At 37.0% G+C, this 20,837-nt stretch overlaps 1 protein-coding gene across 1 annotated transcript in view; it reads left to right on the top strand.

The window, feature by feature from the left end:
- Positions 1 to 617: 617 nt before the first annotated feature.
- The window catches only part of LOC106078692 (protein Wnt-9a-like), a 65,881-nt gene continuing 45,661 nt past the window's right edge, over positions 618 to 20,837 (top strand). Inside the window, exon 1 of the mRNA XM_056013978.1 lies at positions 618 to 1,460. The gene's annotated coding sequence lies outside the window, so the exon portion shown is untranslated. The remainder of the gene's footprint in view (positions 1,461 to 20,837) is intronic.

Genomic DNA, 20,837 nt, shown 5'->3' with positions numbered 1-20,837 from the left:
AGATATTAAATAGAAATGAAAAAAAAATAGTTTTTAAAATTTAGGTTTAATGAAGCTGTGGTTAAAAGATATACGCTAGTTAAGTCAAAACCAAAGATTTACTGCTGCAGGGGTGAACGACTGTATAGAAAATGCGATAATCATCTTATCTTCTTATCTTATATAATACAGACGTTACTTCAAAAAAGATGATTACGTCCTACGCGTCATGCATATTAACCAATGACTTAAACTCTGCCAAGTCACTAGTTTTCCTGGCTAGCTCAGGCAACCCATTCCATGCTCTAATAGCACTAGGGAAGAAGAAGCATTTGTACTATTTTGTCCTAGCATATGGGATGAGGAATGTGCCTTTATCTTTGTGTCTTCCAGAGTATTTTATTAAATTCTGCTGAACATGTATATATGTTCCCTTCCGGACCATGTAACTTAGGACGATTAAGCTTTCATCAGATAAAAAAAAAACAAAAACAAACAATCAACACAAAATGGGCTTAAGTTAAGTTAATGTTATTTATTTATTTTTACTTTTTTTCACATTAAGGTACATTTTGATTTTTTAATGTAAAAGTTGACATAGCATTGAATTTCCCACAGCAAAAGAATATATATAAGTCTTGTGTATATGTGTGTGTGTGTTGTGTTGTGTTGCAGTGCTAGCCAGGAATATAAAGCTAATGAGCACTTGCAATCAGTATTGCTTATTTTTTTCTCCCCTATTTCCTTTTCCGTGAGTCGTCTCTGGTGTTTTTTTTTTACACACGATCCCGCCCACCACCTCTGTAAAAGGGGGGGGGGGACACAATGTGGGAGGGAACATGGCGAGGGAGGGCGAAGTTACACGCGCGTTCATTGATATGCAAATTTTAGGCTTTCCTTTCACGCTTCTTGCCCTCCTACCCGTAGCCCTCGTGCTCCACAGGGCGCCCCCCTCGACCACCCCCTTTTAGATCTTTTTTTTTTGTGTGCGTTGTCTTTAGACTATCTCTCATACTCGTTTGTTGTTTTTCTATTTCGCCCCGGATCCTACATTTGGACAGTCTGTGAGGAAACAGTAACTTCTAGTTGTTTCGTTTATTAAATTCAAATTTGACTTTCACGTCGGAGGCTTACTTTTATATACAGTCATATATATAGGAGATAGGATTCATTGAGAACGCAAGTACAGGTCTCAATTACCGCCCTTAGTTTACAGGTGTGAAAGAGTTATCCCCCCCCCACACACACACACACAATTGCTCTGCATTCTAAAAAAAAGAAAGTGTCATATCAGAATGCTAATTATTCATTCGCATATCTAGGAGATCGCAGTGAACTAAAAAAATTGTGACATGCGCTTTAAATGTTCAGATTGATTTCTTAAACTGATTAGTCCTCGTTTGGACAAAGTTATAGATCTGTAAATGTAGTCTGAAGTATTTGTTTTAACTAGGAAGGATACACATGTCAAACTGTTATTGGTAAGTAAAATTCTAAATTTGTAGACTTTTTTTTTGTAAATTATCTTATCTAATCCTAGATCTAGAATCTATATATTACAGAGTTTACTTTAAAAAAAAAAAGAAAAAAGGCTAGAATCTGGATATAGAAGTAATCTAAATTTAAAATCTAAATCTAGAATCTAGATCTATATCAATATTACAATTATTATTTTAAAATACAAATATTGATATCAAGGTGGTTATGTTATAGTCTACATCTATGAATATATTATGTCATTAGATCTAGATATCTATTAACTCATTATGTCTATAGATCAGGATCATTACCAGTACAATATGTCTATAGATCAAGATCTAGATGATCACTACCAGTACATTATGTCTATAGATCTAGATCTAGATTTCTATCAACTCAACATGTCTATAGATTTAGCTCTCTCTAAAAAAAAAAAAAAAAACTTCTATTCGAAAGGCACACATTTTACTTCCACGAGAATGAAGGTTTACTGCTAAATCCTAATATTTAAATATATGTCTAGAATCTATCCTAAATCTAGGTATAGAATCTAGATCTATATAGATCTATGTTTTCTCGTTGTTGTTTTTTCATACTAGATCTATATTTGTTTATATACCAAGATCTAGACTATATCTATTTATTTTTTATTTGAAATTACATTTTCTAAAACCATTAAAATACTTTCTCTGTATATTTAAAATGTGTATAAAAAGTGAATAGAGCTAGGTCTACATTTATAACTAGGTAAACTAAAGCTATATAAACGAATATATAAATAAACCATAGATCTACATCCTTTAAAAATCAGCAATATGGACATGTAGATCTAGATCTTTATATAAGGCATGGTCTTGGAGCCCATAAATATATTAAGAGTGTAGTGTTGTAGCAATGGCAACTCACATCATTAAAAACACATGTTTGATGTACAAGATGTGAATCGACATCGACATTAAATCTAGATCTAGATCTAGGAGTCAAACAAAAAAAGTATCAGCCAAAATAATAATTTGATTGAACGAATGAGGTTTTGGTGAATTTGTTGTTGTTGTTGTTGTTGTTGTGGTTTATTCAGATTATACAAAATAGGTTAACGCATTCACGTCCACGGTCCAGACCATATTATACTGTTGAGCTGTCAAGGTTATTGAGAAGTTTTATATAGGTCTAGTTCATGATCATTTGCACTGTTCATTGTATTATTCACCGCTAGAAATATATTTTTTAAAACGGAAACCTCAGAATTTGCGCTATTCAATTTTAGCTTTGTCATCATAGGAATCCTTGGGCCTTAGGCCTCTTTTCTTTGGCTCTTTTTTGGGCCGTCCTGCCTCTTTTGTGAGCTCTTTTAATTAGTATTATTATAAGTTCTCACATTTCACACATATTAAAGTATAAAGAATTAAAATTAAACTTTGAAATATGATTAATCCATACTTAATTAGTAATTAAAATAGTGAATCTACATAGGTAGAAAGTTCAAGATTAATGAAAACCAACACAACTTGATCTGTCTTGTGAAGATTAGTCTCCGGACTTGGTTGACTGTTGATAAACTTGGAGTCCATATGATGAATATCTAATGTAATTAATAGTTTAAGTATTCCTTTCTAGTTAATATTTCTCTTTTTGTTTTTTTTTAAATAAGAAAAACACATTTAAAAAAAAAATTGAGGTAATATAATTAATACCTTAAAAATATTCCTAGTTGAAAAAGCAAGGTTATAATTAAAGACCAATAACTTTAGTATCTAACATAAGATAGATACATTTCCAATCATCTAATAACAATGTTTTTCTCTGTGAAATCCCGAGGTGAGTAATTATAATACTTTACCATCAAGGTTTACAGTAATCGAATAGTTATTATGGTTGTAATATGTGAACAGTTTTGCAATATGTACATTAACATCTTTCTAGTTTTACGGTTACATTTTTTTACTTTGTAATGACACTCAATATTAAAAATTATTAGTTCAATTTAGAAGGAAACTGTGAAAATATTATATTGCATAACGTGGCAAATTTATTGTAAGACTTTGCTTATCTTTTTAGGTTTAATTATTTTGCATATGTTTAAATGTTAAAAAAAAATAAAAATTAAAAAAAAAACAAACACAAGATTTGATTGAGTCCATAAAGTGCATATATAGTTCGTGCATCGTGGTTGGATGATGACAACTTTGTCATCCAGGGCGCTGAGGGCTTTGCACTGGGGTTTTATGCCTCCTCGTGTGGCTGGTGAGACCTATGTGAGCCCGGAATGTTCGGCTGCACACTGGGCAGGTTATTCCAGCTGGAGCTTGGCCTTACTTTTCTTCTCTGGCGTTTTTCTTCTGCCAGCATTGTTCTCTTTTCCTCAGCAACCTGTGCGCCATGTTTTCACAGCGCGACGCCATGATGCTCTGTCATGTGCCTCTTGTCTCCCAGGTGGCTGGGTCTATGCTGAACGCCTTCAGAGAAGCTTTGATGCAAAGCATGCACACAATGAAGTGCCTAACTTTCTGATGTCGGGCACGATATTAGTCTGCTGAATTCTAGCTGTGGCATTCATACTCTCCCGCCTTGACTACTGCAACGCCGTGCTAGCAGGTATACCTGATGACAAAATAGCCAAGCTGCAACGTATACAGAACAACGCCGCTCGAATAGTCCTTAAAAAAACTAGACAAGATTCTGCTACTACGCTCTTGCGCACGCTCCATTGGCTTCCCGTGAAAGCGAGAATCGATTACAAGGTCGCCACACTTTGTCATCAGTGTATATATAACAATGAGATGCCCTTGTACCTTAGCGAACTGATTACTCCATATGTCCCCCAGAGAACCCTGCGCTCAATGGACTCAACGCTTTTAGTAGTGCCACGTTTCTCCCTCAAAAGCTACGGTCTGCGTGCTTTTTCAGTTCACGGACCAAAGGTTTGGAACTCACTCCCCATTGATCTCAGACAGACAACATGCTATACCACTTTTAAGAATAACATTAAGACCTACTTGTTTAAAACTTTTTTAGATTAACTGTTATTCTAGCAATTGTGTTTATGTTTGTAATGTTGTTACAGCGCCTTGAGCCTACATTTTGTTTGTTAACAGCGCTTTATAAATAAAATTATTAATTAATTAATTAATACATTTAGAAATAATGTGGCGTTAAGCCTCTGACTAGACTTTTGACTTTGTTATAACATAATAAAGAAATCTTGCTTCGCGAAAATATGTTGTTGGACGCTGAAGTGACACATATAAGTATATATATAGTACTATATATTGTGTCTAGAACGGCGCAAGAATTCAAGAGAGCTTAAACGATTTTGTCAACTGTGATATATATATTTCTTTTTTTGTCTTAGATCAGTTCTACCCAAACTGTGTTGCGTGAGGCCTGACTAGGTGTTCCACGAACTACTGGAATAGTTAACTAGAAGGCCATCACGTGATTTAATATCTCTAAAAACAAATAAGCAAAGTGTTCCGCTAAATACTCAAAATGTTCGAAATGTTCCGTTAAGAAAAAGATTTGGGAACCACTGGCTTAGAATTTCTTTCAATGACTGGCCTGTCCATACATCTCATCGCTTTCTTCTTCTTTTCCCCGGTCCTGTTCCCTAAAGGTGATATGGACATAGAGTTATAGTTTGCGTTGTTTTTTTTTACAGTTGTTAGCAGATCATTCTGGGATCTGATGGCTGAACTAATCCTGTCTCTAATCTCTTGAAACAAGATTGCTAAGCCAGTTTATGTTTTCTGAAATGCGTCCTCCGTAAGTGCGCTTACATACTTGTGTAACCTAATATTAACATGACTCGTATGGGGCCGTCCACGAATTTATCGAACACCGGCTTTTTTTATATTATATTTTTATTTTTAACCACTTTGTTTTGTGCGGTTTTCTTCCCCTCTGATGAGTTAAAATAAATGTCACTGCCTTTTCTTTTCCCTCTTCTTATTTAGTAGAGCGATACAACAAAGATAATAATTTTTTCTCTAGCTATGACATTTATCAATACCATATTTATAACTATAAATTTTACTATATAATCATTAACTGGTCACATTTATTTATTCTGTTTCTCTTGTGAAGTAAATTTCTTTAATACGAATTAAATTTTAAAAAAATGAATAAATATTTGAGTATGATCATTCATCAGTAAAGAGTTAGGCGTTATGTGGATAAGTAAATGGAAAGAGAAAAATAAATACACTTGTTAATGCCCGAAAAATGTTAGGTGTATAGTGGGAGAACGAGTATTGATAAATGTCAATCTATTGTGTATAGTGGGAGAACGAGTATTGATAAATGTCAATCTATTGTGCTCGGTAAAATGTCTGTCCTGACGTGTGAGGGGAAGCGGTGTAACCTCTGGAACGTGATTTGAGGAAGTATAGCTAGACACACCTATGGTGTCAACACGAACGAACTATGTCTACGGTCACCTTCGGGACACCACTTTGGACAGTACCACCTAGTAACGCCGGGCGAAGTATGTGTGCAGATCAACTTGAAATTTGGCGGCAATGAAGAAAAAGTTGAAACCGAAATCAAGACTCAAGTTGTGTTGTCTTTTATGTTTCCCTACATTTTGGCCCTTGCACAATGTAAGACTAAGACAGTAGATACAAAATTGACAGGCAATTTTTTTTAGCGGAAGGGGGAGGAGTTGTTATGAAGAGACCATGAGGCGTCTCAACTTAATGAGTGTTATGACATGATTAGGAATTAGGTATTTGTTTCGGGGAAAAGGGGGAAAGTTTTACTTAGTGACAAATGACGTAAAGTTTGTTAAAAAGTAAGAACGACACTATCAACAAGACGCTTTTCAGTATACAGACGGCTAGTAACGGAGGACATTAGAAGGACCCCTTCTTAAGTATTAAAAGTGTTTATTGTTTTTAAAAAAAAAAAGAATAAATATTGCATACGGTGAATCGATCACTGTACCTTCGACTTGGAAAGCCAATGTTCTACGCAAGTGCCACTGAGAATAAAGATTCAGTAACTTACTTTTGAAAGAGCGTAAACCAGTAATTTGTACATGGTGCAAATGAATATATTTATACATACAGACCAGCACTACATAACAGCTCTATACAGTTAATTGTAGCCGCAACAACTTATATTTTTCTTGGTTATATTGTAATAAACGGGGCTCATTCTAACGATTAACCTAACATACCTTCTTAGCACGTGGATAAGTGTAACTGTTACAATAAAATGCCACGGCTAGCCCTCTGTTTCCTTCTCTCTTTATGCTCTCTGGATCCGCCATTTTTAATTTATTTTTTTTAACCTGCGCATCGTAATTACTCCCACATACACTTGTGACTTGAAAGAGCCGCTTCATAATGCGCCCCCGACGTGGACACGCTCTCATATTATGGGGCCCGTTAATTTTAGAAGCACTTTTACATATCCCCCCTCCCCGCCGCCAAGAACAAAAAGTGAGTCCTTCGTACATATTCCCGTTCCCCTTTCGACATTTATCTTGGAATTTCGTTTTGTAATTAAAAAGAAATATCAATTTGGTTTTAGTAATTGTAATCGTTTATTTTGATCCATTTCGAATGCAGTGAAAAGGCATAAGATCTAGACTTATCTTCTCAATACTTTTAGGATTTTTGACAGTGTTACAAAGTACCATTACTTGCTCTCTCTCCCTCTCTCTCGCTCTCTCTCTCTATCTTTCTTTCTCTCTCTCTCTCTCTCTTTCTTTCTCTCTCTCTCTCTCTCTCTTTCTCTCTATCTCTATCTTTCTCTCTCTCTCTCTCTCTATCTATCTATCTTTATCTCTCTCTCTATCTTTCTTTCTCTCTCTCTATCTTTCTCTCTATATATATCTTTCTCTATATATATATCTTTCTCTCTATATATATTTCTCTCTATATATATATCTTTCTCTCTCTCTCTCTATCATTCTCTCTCTCTCTCCCTTTCTCTCTCTCTATATATATAGATATCTTTCTCTCTATCTATATATCTTTCTCTCTCTCTCTCTCTCTATCTCTCTCTCTCTCTCTCTATCTTTCTCTCTCTATATCTCCCTCTCTCTCTCTCTCTCTCTCTCTCTTTTTATAGCTTACAGAACGTCTAAAAGAAAGTGGAAATGACGTAAGTCCTACTATAAATAAATATAGTTCGGGAAAAAGAAAAAATATTTGGCTTTAAAAATATGGAATTCGTGTTATTAAAAAAAAAAATGTAGACTGTGACCTTTTGGGGAAATACTGACTTGTACTTACGTACTGAAATATGCATGGTTAAATGCATGACCCGTAGGACGTAATCATCATCTTTTTTTAATTTTATAAGATAAGATAAGAAATAGGATTTATTTCTGTATTACATTGTCTTGTTTTTAAAATCAAATATACATGGACCTCATTCAGCAATCGTAAATATTGGGCCACGTGTTTCCCTATCTTTTCTATAGAATTTACGATCTAATTTAAATCAACAATGGTTATTAAGGACCTGAGATGAACTCCTATTGAAAAATCAGAGCAGGAAGGACTAGTCCTCCCGTAGTGCTCTGGCAAGAAACTTAGCCGTCCGGCGTAGTGTTATTAAGTGACAGGGTTGTTTTTTTTCCCCGTTGTTTTATCAATATTATCACGTGACCATTCGTTTTGATGAATTAGGTCCATTCAACTTGAATGTCACTCTTTAAGATATTTTTATTTTATAAAACGAGATATCAAACAGAATATAAGGACATTTTAAATGAATACAAACCTAAACAAAATAAAATAAAATGCTCTTGAGATGTACGATTAGTTTTGAAAAAAAACTAAATTCCCATCTAGACAAAAATTTGTATACCAGAAACAGGTTCAAATAATATGCATTTCTCTATTGGATCAGCCTAATTGTACTGTAGATCCATTCAGACTGTAGCTAAGCACTTTAATATTCCATATTACCTTAGGGGCTTTCTTAAATGCTATTTTTATGTAGATCTTGATGAAGGTGATAAAACTGGGCCACACACGCTGATCCTTAGCGCAAGCATGTTCACGCAGAAGACATTTTAAATATTGGACATTTCAGATATCGAATGAACAGTCGCTCTCGGCCTTTCTAGCTAGACATAAACTCGGCATATAGAGGAATGGTAACTTGATAGGTTCAGTCGTCATTTCATAAGAAGATTAATTTCTTTTTTTTATTCTTCGTTTGTAATAATTAGGGATAAAAGTATAAGTTTCCTTTTCGGACCTTGCAATCTATGGGGCAGGTGATGTTAAGGTCATCTGTTACGATGGCCAACGCAACGACCAACCACCTTTTCTTTCCTTAGCTAAAGTCAGGTCCCCATTAGAGTTGGGCGGACTCTTAGGCGCCTAATAAAAAAAAAAACGAAAGTCAAAATTTTAGTCTTTACCGAGACTCAAACCCAGGACCCCAGGTTCGGAAGACGAGCTCTTAACCACTTAGCCACCGTGACGCCGTAAAGACATTGGATTTAATAAATTAGAAGTAGCTCTAGATTTGATCAAGGAAAATTGATATATAGTTGATATTTTATTTCTGTGAAAGTAAGTTACAGCAATGTCTAAAATTTTGTGTAGATTTGGGTCAAAGGGGTTATTTAAAAAAAAACAATATTTAATATAACATAGTTTATAAAAAATCAATTCCTCCTTTATGAAGTTGAAGTGGTCAATAATTTCTTTTTGTAGGACCTACCTAACCTTAGTTGGGGTAAATATTACCATGATATTTAACACTTTTAATAGTATACTCTACTAAAGGTATCCAGTGGTCTCCATTGAAGCTTAGTATCATTATGCAACGGGCATGATGGGAAGGGATGGTAGCCTCGGTACCGCGCATGCCAGAACATGACGCTCTTGTTTATAGAATTTGATAAATTGTGGAATTCCTGGACATTGCTGGGGGGTCAGAGGTCGCGGCGTATCTGTGTGTACAGAGGACGAGGTGACAGACAAGAGATGATAAAATACAAGCCTGACCGAGACTTAGACTGGCAGGTAGACAGACAGAAAGAAAAAAAAAGAGAAAAAAAGAAAGATATATAGAAAGAAAAAAAAAGAGATTAGTTTCAACCAATAATACATTAAGTGTACTAATAGTTTCTAGATGCAACAATTAATTTACTAGATTTGTGTCCAGAGTATTTTTAAAGTGATAATTGACTTGCAAAGGCCAATAACATTCTTTACAATAAATGCACAGAAGTCTGAGACGGCTGTGAACAGCAGATAGTCGTAGGTTTTATATCGGAGTTTCCCTCTCCTAGACTGGCTGCCGACCAGGGCTATACAGCCCGGTCTGCCCAGAGACCGACTTGCGGTGTCAGTTAAGCTTCATTGCCTTAATAGAGAGTATTCTACTAGATTTAGGTCTAGATTCCGAAACACGTGACGTAGAAGACAAATATGGCGCGAAAATGCGTGAATAAAGTTTTAGTTAAAAACGAGAATTTGTGTCAAATAACTACAACCAAATGTTTGTAACAATGTTTGTTCAGAGTTTGAATCTCCCACAGGACGACGGGGGATGGGAGCGGGCAGGGTTTGAGCCCGGGACCATCGATAAATCCAAACGACAGTCCAGCGCGCAAACCGCACGACCTAAATAGACCTAACGAAATGCCGATATTGGCTGTTGCTCATTACAAGTACGTGTTATGAAGTGGGGGCCTCAGTCTTTAGGTAGAACCAAAACGACAGACAAAACAAAGCTTCCGGCGGCCATACTAGATAAGCTTAAAATATAAATATAGAATGATAATTGTGAGGGTAGCAACCCAAAGATAGTTGTTGTTTTTTTTAAACATCTTATCATTTCTAATGCTAAGTAACAAAAAAAAAATTGAAGATTTTCAAATATAGAGGGAATTCAATTCAAAAGGATTTTTTTTTAAATTTTGAATCTTTCTTGATAGCAAAAACGTAGTTGAAAAGGATTTGTATAAAATGGTTTATAGTCACAACCTGCCCTCGGAGCAGTGGCGAAGCATGGAATTTGCCAACATATGGGGGTCTGGGCGGGCTTAACCTCTTTGGGGGCCCCTGCCTTTTGACATTCGACATTAAGACATGAGAGAATGGCGTAATATTTAAGAATTAATGTAAAAAAAATTCGAACACTCATTTGGCCCTCCCCCCCCCCTTTTTTCAAGTGGGATTCGGGGGAGATTTTCAAATTCCCCCCTCCCCACACCCTAGCAACGCAGCTGCACTGGGAGGATGTGATACCGTGGCCGAATATAAAAAAAAGGTTGTTCCCTTGTGACCCACTGTGGAAGCGATATAAGCGTTTTCTGGTGAAGGCTAAATAAGCGTGCAGTGTGGCCATTACAAAGTTAGTTTAGGGTTTACTTTCTAAATGAATGTAAGGTTGAGTGGACTCCGGTGCGTCCTGAAAGTTGTCAAAATTCAAAATCTTTTACCAGGTTTTGAGCTCGAGACGGGGAAGGAGGGAGCTCCATTAATAGAGTGCAGTGAATAGTCGTCTGCCGAAATTGAAAAGCACTAAATGTGGCTCTACAAAGATGGCTTAGACAGATTTTAGGAGTCAGTTATAGATATCGGGTCTAAATCGAGGAAATCCTATGCCGAACTGGGAGTCGACACCTTAGTAAGATTGTGACAGAGCGTCCCATGAGGTTTGCGGGACATGTTTTCCGACAAAATGAATTACGCATAATAAGAGTTGCGATGACATCCTAGTACAACTTGGCGCCACACATTCATGGAGGTCCTCAAAGCAGGTGGGAAGAGGCTTCAGACATTACCAGTGACAGATTTTTGTGGAAACAGCTTGACGGCAAATGCGCCGAACGGCGCGGGAGGGTCTAAGTCAGTAAGAATAGCACATTAGGTTTTTGAAATAAAACTTTTTAATAGCAGGAAAATGCAGTGTAGATACCTCAGAATATGCATTTTGTTGGCTTTTAATACCAGAAATGGAGCTCCCAGCACTCCCCAGGACCCCCTTGCTGGCAATGGCGGGGAGTCTACAATGTTTCCACTAACTCCAGGAAGAACCTATTCTATGGAACAATATAAAAAGTAAAAAGTAAAGTTCCCCTAGGACCTTGTGGTCTATAGGGCAGATGATGTAAAGGTCATCTGTTTCTGTGGCATACGGTTAACAAGGGTGTCATGTGGCCAGCACAACGACCAACCGCCTTTACTTTTCCCTAACTAATGTCAGGTACCCATTAGAGCTGGGTGGACTCAGAGGCGCCCGAAGATCCCGAAAAAAAAAATCCCAGTCTTCACCAGGATTCGAATCCCGGCCCCGGTTCGGAAGCCAAGCGCTTTGCCGCTCAGCCACCGTGCCTCCTATGGAACAATAAACGTCTTCTGAAAGAATGAAGGGTCAGAATGTAATAAAGATTATGCACACACACACACACACACACTTACATACATACATATCAATTATTTTTTTCACGGGGGGGGGGCGGCCCAAACCCTCCCCCTCCCCCGAAAAAATCCTGGCTACGCCCATGTTACACATATTGGAAATCTGCACCCGTTGTACACACTAAACACGACAAAGATGGCACACATTAAGATTTGTACAGACTAAATATGATAATAGGGCACACATTAATTAAGAATGTGTACACATTGAACATGACAAATATGAGACACATTAAGAGATGTACACACTAAACAATAGCACAAGACTGCACATATGATTCACATATCAAGCATTGTACATACTAGACATAATATAATAAACACATTACACTAATACACATAGTACATACTGTCCAGTTGTGATGGCTATTGTTGTACTTAATAATAACAATACCATGTTACATTCAAAGCTTTATTTCACTGAATGACAAACAACTACACACATAGTAGAGTTCACAACACGGACTACGAAATACGGTCAGTAAACAGGTTAACAAGTGTAACAAACGCTAAGGGGTGACAATCCAAATAAGCAAATTCACGACATTCACCCCACGTTTAAATTTTATACATATAACACAACATTAAGTAGTCAAAGCAAATACAATGATTAATAAAACATAAGCATCTAAACACATCTGCAATACTGGTTAATAGCAAACTGTTTATCAAACACATCAGTCTGTTAAACCCTGTAGTTGGGTCTTGATTTTCGTTCTCTTAGGTTGTATCGGCAGTTTGGATCGGCAGTATCAGTACAATCAGTATTAGTACTAACAACATTACTTGGTGACTCGATGGTAGGGGCTTCAACCGGGTCCACTTCCCCCGAAAGGGGTGGTTTGGTTGTTCGGTTAACAGGAGGGTTCAGAGAAGAGTTCTCTGTGTTGCTTTCTGTTTCGCTTTGAAGTGAGGGTGTCGCATTCCTGGGGGAACCGTCTCTCAGCACAGGGGGTCTCACATTCTCTGTGAAACAGTCTTTTTCTTTGGGCGCCAACAATCTTAAAGAAACTGTTTCTTCTCGGCCCGTAGATGTTTTGATAAGAGCGTATTGAGGGTTGCTGTTCACCAGCTCTACCTCCTCTGTTAAAGGGTCATACTTAGAGGATCTATTATTTCTTTTTAACAACACGGGGCCAGGAGATGTTAACCACGTTGGTAGGGAGGTTCCAGAAGTACTTCTGCGATAGTATCCAAAGAGTCTCTCGTGTGGAGTTTTATTCGTCGCCGTACACAGAAGTGACCGAATTGAGTGCAACGCGTCTTGCAATACTAGTTCCCACTGAGACGTACTCAAGTCCTGGGAGTGTAAAGCTAAGGTTATAGCTTTCCAAAGGGTACTGTTCAGTTTCTCTATTTGACCATTTCCTCTAGGGTTGTAAGCCGTGGTCCTGCTCGTAGCAACTCCTCTTTCGTTAAGGTACTTCTGTACTTCAGCAGACATAAAGGAAGTACCTCTGTCGGTATGGACATAGGAAGGTAGCCCGAATAAGGCGAACAACTCATTTAGGCATTTAATAACAGTAGCAGATGACATATCTGGGCATGCAAAGGCAAAAGGAAACCTAGAGAATTCGTCGATCATGGTAAGCAGATATTTATTGCGTGAGTTGGAAGGGAGAGGTCCCTTAAAGTCCATGCTTATTCTTTCGAATGGCTGAGTGGCTTTGATTAATTGTCCTATTGGCGGCCTGAAGAATCGAGGTTTAAGTTCAGCACATGACTGGCACTGGTCGATCACTGTTCTGCGTGACTTAGTTGCCACTGGGGTGCAGTTTGGAGATAAGTTACCAAAAAGACTAGGCGCCTCTACTTTGGCTGGTCTAAGGGTACTTACGCACAGAGGTGGTCTCTTCCCACTAAAGGGAATCTGTAGATTCTCGTGTAGGCTTATGAAATCCAAACCTAGAATAACATCTGAACACAATCCATCTAAGAGTGACAGTTTAATATTTTCATATTTTTCATCTTTGAGTTGAATGGTAGCAAAGATATGGCCTTCAGTAACTCGAGACAGGTGAGTAGAAGCCATAAATATTCTGTCCACGGAGGTTTTTATCGGCCATTTGTGATTCCTGGCAACTCGAGCTGACACGTAACTCTCACAGCTTCCAGTGTCTATCAAGGCTTTAAGTGGCACCCCATTGAGAAGAATCAAGGAGGTTGATTTGCCTAGTCCTAAAGAGTGCAATGTAGCGAGGGCAAATGCTGTAGATTTTCTTGATTTGCAAGATCTCTGAAAATGTCCCTTCTTGCCACACTGATTACATGTGGCTTCACGTGCGGGGCACTCATTACGAGGATGTCTTCCTCTGCCACAGAAGTAACACTTGATAGATATAGCGCTTACCTCTTGTTTTGTTTGAGTCGAATTAATCGAGGCTCGTAGATCAGGCAACTGGGGAGCGACAGGATCAGCAGGGTGTTCTCTTACAGCATTTGTAGTAGCCCCACTAGTGGTTTCTGACTGTGACTCGTACAATAACGAATGTTGATAGGCGTGTTCAAGTACTCTGGCTTCCTCAAATGCATCCTTTAACTTTAAATCTGTTTTCTCAAGGAGACGTTTTCTAATGCTGTTGGAGGCAATACCTGTGATGAATGCATCGCGTATGGACTCGTCACGATGTTGCTCAGCTGTCACGGCTTTGAAATTGCAATCCTTGGATAGACTGCGGAGTTTTTGAAGAAAGGCGTCAACGCTTTGACCCTGTTCTTGTCTGCACGTGGCTAACTTGTGCCTTGCGAAGACCTCGTTATTGGGTTGCACATAGATGTTGTTTAGTGACTGGATCGCTTCCTCATATGTTTCCTTGTCACTAATCATCTGGTACACCGATGGCGAAATGTAGTTAATTAGTAGTTTCTTGTTATCTACATTTTCTATAGTAACTACAGACAGAAAGTTTTTAAATGTTTCGTACCAGTGCAGCCACTTTTCTTGTGCTTGAGGTGCGGTAGGTTCCACATCGAACCTTTCAGGCCGAAGTAGTCTATCCATGTTTAGACAGATTCAGTGAAATAAATTGTTGTACTTAATAATAACAATACCATGTTACATTCAAAGCTTTATTTCACTGAATGACAAACAACTACACACATAGTAGAGTTCACAACACGGACTACGAAATACGGTCAGTAAACAGGTTAACAAGTGTAACAAACGCTAAGGGGTGACAATCCAAATAAGCAAATTCACGACAGCTATTTTCTAGATAGGTTGTCATAAGTACTGATTATGTCTCTAATTGTTGATCGCACAGGCTATATTTATAACCTGCTGGTTAGGACGTTCCGACCTTTCTTGTTCATTTCCTTTCCAGATTTTCTCCGTGACTCTCTCTCTCTTTTTTTTTCTCTCTCTCTCTTTCTTGTTCTCTCTTTTAGTCTCTCTGTTTCTCGATGTTCTCTCTCTCCCTCTTCACTTTTCTTAATCTCTCTGTCTTTTTACAAAGCTTATATCAACTCCCTATGTCTGTCTTGTGTCTGTTTTGGTAAAAAAAATAAAAATCATTTTTTCTCCCATTTTCCATTCTCGGATCCAGTTGAAATTCTGCATAATTATTAATAGCCGATGACTATAAAAGAATCAATCCAAAAAAAAAGTAACCATTTTTTTTCAGATAAATGGCAATGATTAGCGGTTCTTTCCCTTAGATAAGCTTTTCATTTTTTTTTGTTGTCTTCCAAGAAATATTTTTTCTTTTGTTGGTCCATTATTTTCTTGTGATTCTCCCGGACCAGTCTATTGCTCTTTGCCTGTCTCATTTACACTCGTTGTCTGAAAAAAAAAAATTCTCTCTCCATCTTACTCCCAAACACCCGACACATGTAAAACATTTTACAAATATTTTACAAACATCGGCAGTTGTTCAAAGCTTCAAATTGTTCTTAGAATGGTAAGTGGGAAATAACATGTACAAAATTTTTACCACGGACGGACGGACGGACAGAGTGACTTTATATAAGCTCGGAAAACAGTCGTAACCAACTTTTCGTTACTAAATCACTTATGTGTCACATAATGAGTCTTACCCATCTGTAGTATTTCCAATGCTGTTGGTCATTTAGAAGTTGTTTTTTTTTCGGTAAAACAACTTAAAATAGCCAACTAATTACTATTAAATCCCAATTGCAAGAAAAGGAAGATTATTATAAGCAATCTCGACATGACCAACGCATAATTTTTCGACTCACAACCGGACACAACAGAATCACCAGAAGCATCACCAGAGAATACTGACCATGTTCTTCATACTATATCAAGAGGCCTGAACAAGACTCCGGCCCCAAAACTCTCCTATCGAATAAAAAACTAAACGGAGAATTACCTGATCTGGAAACGACTGCGCGGTTCATCTCAGACATAGGATTACTGTCTGTTGTATTTTATTATTACTTGTTAACAGTCATGCGGTCCTCGACAAGAGTGTGGCGAACTAATTTGACCCACTGGTTGAATAAGGTGGCGAATCATAGAATTTAAGTTTAAGGTTAAATTTCGCACAAAGAAGTAAGGCTGGATAGCTAATTTGATAGAGCGTCGAGTTCATAATGCATATGTCGTTGGGTTTATCCCCATATTGTTCAGTATTTTTTTTTATCTTTATTGTTTTTTTTTAAATTGCTAAATAGTAGATGGATGCTAAGTTAACTATATTATTTGAATTGATTTTAATTTATTTCTATTATATTTAAAAGTTTTTAACCTCATCATCCTCAAAGGCGAACCCTATTTTACTCTATAAATAGTATAAATGCTATAATATGTCTAATTATTTTACCTATTTTAGAACTAAGATTACAGTTACTTATTTTATAAATTTGTAAATGTTTTTGTTATCCCTGACATGGCCACCTTACGCATTTACGACAATGAATCAAGTCATATATATTGTGTTTATTGTTCTGGGGTAGATGATCATTGTATCATTTTTCTGTCAACTGTTGGTTTCAATAGTTAGGTAGTATGTCTTTGCTATTGAATAAAATTTCTATTACTATTATTATAATTTTTAAAAAAGCCTACATAAGAGGCTAGAGGGCCTATAAAAGCCCCAAAAAGAAGCAAAGAAAAGAGGCCTAAGGCCAAATGATCCTATGATGAAAAAGCTAAAATCGAATAGCGCAAATTCTGAGGTTTCCTATACAAAATAAAATTGCAGCAGGTACCGGTATAGTATAAAGAAGTATGTAAGTTGATTATGAACTTTTTATATTTCAAAGCTTATTCAGCTCACTGTCTGGTAAAGTAAAAAATATGTAAGCGTTGTTTCTCCCACACCCGATCTCGTGTCCAACTGAAATTTTGCACAAGTATTTACTTTACCTGACAACATAAGAATAAATTTAAAAAAAAAAATTAGTAAATTAATTAATGGTAATAAATTATTTTGTTTTGTATCTTGAAAGGGAAAGAAATTGTAATTGACTACAGCGGTGGCATAAGCTGAATTAGTCCCCTTTATAGGTCGTCGTCTGAGTCTTAATGAACACAAAATTGGTCGAGACTATAGAAACAATAGAGAACTATACACTCTTTCATGTTCCTGAGCTCTCCAATAGCAGAGTGGCTACCGTATTGGCTTGAGAAGGCTTGAGCCACGAGTTCGAATTCAGGTCGATCCCACCTTTTTTTGTTATTATTATAAATCCTTTTTTACTGTTAGTGTAGATCTATTACAAACTTAATCACATGACTGGACCAAATTAAATGATACAAGTACGCTAAATATAAGCTTTCTTTTTTAAAAAGTATTTTTAAAAATATTTTCTTGTTTTATCTATTTATTTATGTATTTGCAAAACGTTGAACTTAAATTTATACATCCACATCTCATTAAGTAACATTTATTCACCTTATTTTGATATCAAACAAAATAATTAATCACCAATAATTAATTTACTACTATGTTTTTTTTTTGTTTTGTTTTTTTTTTATTCATGTCTTTTCATGTACGATGATCCGGGCATGCTACCCTGCCTCATAGTGGCGCCCGGGTGGAAACGATCTTAGGAGGAAACGATTAGGCTAAAGGGTAGCAAAACAAGACTCCCGTGGGGGTGCCTAAAGGGGGTGCGAGAGCATCCTCATTGCACTGTGCGGAGTTGTAGAAAAAGCTCCCACAACCTTGTCACAATCCAGGCGCTGTTCCTCAAGGGGCCGTTACATAAATGGCGCGTCCCGCACGGTTAGCTTGGTATAGAAAAGGAAAATGGCGGGGGTCTTAGTGTACGCGGCCTCTTTCCGCGAGTCTGACCCACCCGCCAGACAGAACAGTGTACACTGTTCTCTTTCAGGCCAGTGAGAGGGAGCTCTGTTCACTTTTGCTGGCCTAGAGTTCCAAGAGCTGAAGGCTCAACTCTACTTGACAGTTTCAAGAAGAAGAAGATGGTACGATGAATAATTGTGCAAATTTTAAACTTGATCTGAGAATGGGGACATGGGAGAAAACAACATTTTAAAACTTTTTACAACACAGACAGACAGACAGAGTGAATTAATATAAGCTTTATAAAAATAAACTGCAGAAATTCATAAATGCTGCCAGCAAAGTTGAAAACAAACTTCATTCAGACAGCTATTGGAGAGAAACATTTGTCAGCAGGTTAGGAAGATTGTAGAAGTTAAATGACACCCTCTGTTCCAGGATTTGAAGATTTTACCATCCCAAAAGAGATACAAGATTCGTTTCACAAAAACAGATAGACATTAAACGCATTGCTTCCTTCCGGAATCAAATCTTTTAATTAAGAATTTAATTTAAGAAACCCAAAATTCTCGACCTGTATGGCGACATTTATGCACTACGCAAGATAGCAGGGTTTCTGTCCAGGGCTTTTGCAAGAGAGGATTTGAGCCTCTCAAGCCCTCACTCTAATGGAGTTTGATTGATGATGATGATGAATGCAATTGATCTGTCTGCTGTAAACATTTCATGTTACGTTTGAGTAGAACTAGTGTGAATGTATATTTTGTTTCCATACTTATAATGCCAGCGCTGGCTGTGGCAAAATATGTAGGTCGCAGCTGGGGGAAATACAGCATTCCTCTTTAATCTTATTATTATTACAGTTTGTATTTTTAATGAACAAATTGCGAGACCAATTTCCTCATGGATTTAACGACTATAATAATAACATTTATGCGATTAATAATTATTTACCATCATTAAATATTAAAAGATGGGTATTCCTAAAACTACTTACTCGCGCTAACGGACTAATTCTGGTATGTAGACCGTATAAATCATACCGCATTTAAAATATTATGTTTATAAAACTATTCCCCAGTCTAATAGTTTGTCTATCGGTTGTTTTTCATGTCCGTCCGTCTCGTTACACGAACGTTAACATACGTACAACCTTCTAAGTTACCTCAATGACTGTTGTTGAACTTTGACCCTCCGCGCTATCACTTTGTTTCTTCCTGTTTTTATGAACAACAAGGCGCGAGATCTGCGTCCCTGGCTGTCATCAGGCCTCGTGCATGTGTGGGGGAGCTGGAAAGGGATTATGGTGATAAGAAAATTGCATTTTAACTTTAACTCTCTCTCTCTCCTAATTAACGATACCATCGTTGATTTGACCCCATTAAATTAAATAAATTTTGGGTTTATAAACGACTATTTGTTTTATATAAAAAGAGCATGCATTCTCCAATGCTTATATACCAAAAGTAACGTTTTCTCATTAAAAACAAAAATGATAATGAAGCTTAATCATGACAGGGTAGAATGTACAAATGCGAGCAATGACCAATTCTGTCAGAACATTGAAACTAATTACGGAGATAGTTAACTGTTTTCTTTGTTGGAAATGATTTAAAATAGGCTGGTTGTGGTCTGTTTTTCTCCCTGTTTAACAGCGATCGAAGGTCCGGGCAGAATGAGTTAATGTTATTTAATCGTTGCAGACTCATGCATGGACAATGTATTAGATACATGATACAGGCTCCGTAGTATATAATATAAAATCATATGTGCATAACAAGACAATTATATTTATGTATTATTGTTATTATTTATTGATTGATTTCAAGAAAGCTTTTGACAGAGTATGTATGGCATGGGGCGCGCTGGGCGACAATGGGAAAGTACACTATAAATAAAAACATATCAAAAGTAATTCAGAACCTCTACGAGCAGGCCAACGGTGCGGTGTACTTCAAAATTAACATTGGGGGACTGGTTTAAAACCACAGTTGGAGTGAGACAAGGCTGTCTACCTTAACATCTCTTTCAATATCTTCCTTGAAAGAACATTGGAAGATGCTCTCGAGGGCCATGAAGGTATTTTACTGGAGGAAGTAGAATTACTAACTTGCGCTTCGAGGATGACATAGATGGTCTAACAGGGACAGAAGAAGAACTAGCTGACTTGTTGATGCGTATAGACAAGACTTCCGCAGCATATGGTATGCAAATAAATGCCGAAAAAACTCAAATTATGACCAATAGCCAACAGGGCTTTAAAATGGATATCAATATTGGGGAAACGCTGACAATTGTCAGTAACTTTAAAAAACTCGGAGCTATTGTCTCAGATGAAGGAACCAAACTTGAACTACTGGCCAGAATTGCACAGTCTACAGCAGCACTTGCAAAACTCAAACAAATCTGGACAAACAAAGGCATAGCCTTCGACACTAAAATCAGACTGATGCGTTCCCTGGTCATGACGACATTTCTATATGCTTGCGAAAACTACAATATATACATAACTTGACTATCATATATACACAACTAGACATTCATATAAACATAACTAGTAAAGAAAAAAGTTAAAGTAAAGTTCCACTTTCAGACCTTGTGGTCTATAGGGCAGATTATGTAAAGTTATGTATAGTCATGTATAGTGCTTTTTTTTTTGGAAAGAAATAGGTGCCGGTACTCAGAGATTGATTGCCTAACTTCTAACAACTAATAAATTAATAATAAACGTTAAAATACAAGAAATATAATATTTTTTCCCCGCATTGAA

The sequence above is a fragment of the Biomphalaria glabrata genome, chromosome 16, assembly GCF_947242115.1.
Source record: "Biomphalaria glabrata chromosome 16, xgBioGlab47.1, whole genome shotgun sequence".
NCBI classification, from domain to species: domain Eukaryota; kingdom Metazoa; phylum Mollusca; class Gastropoda; family Planorbidae; genus Biomphalaria; species Biomphalaria glabrata.
This window is presented reverse-complemented; position numbering and strand designations above follow the sequence as displayed.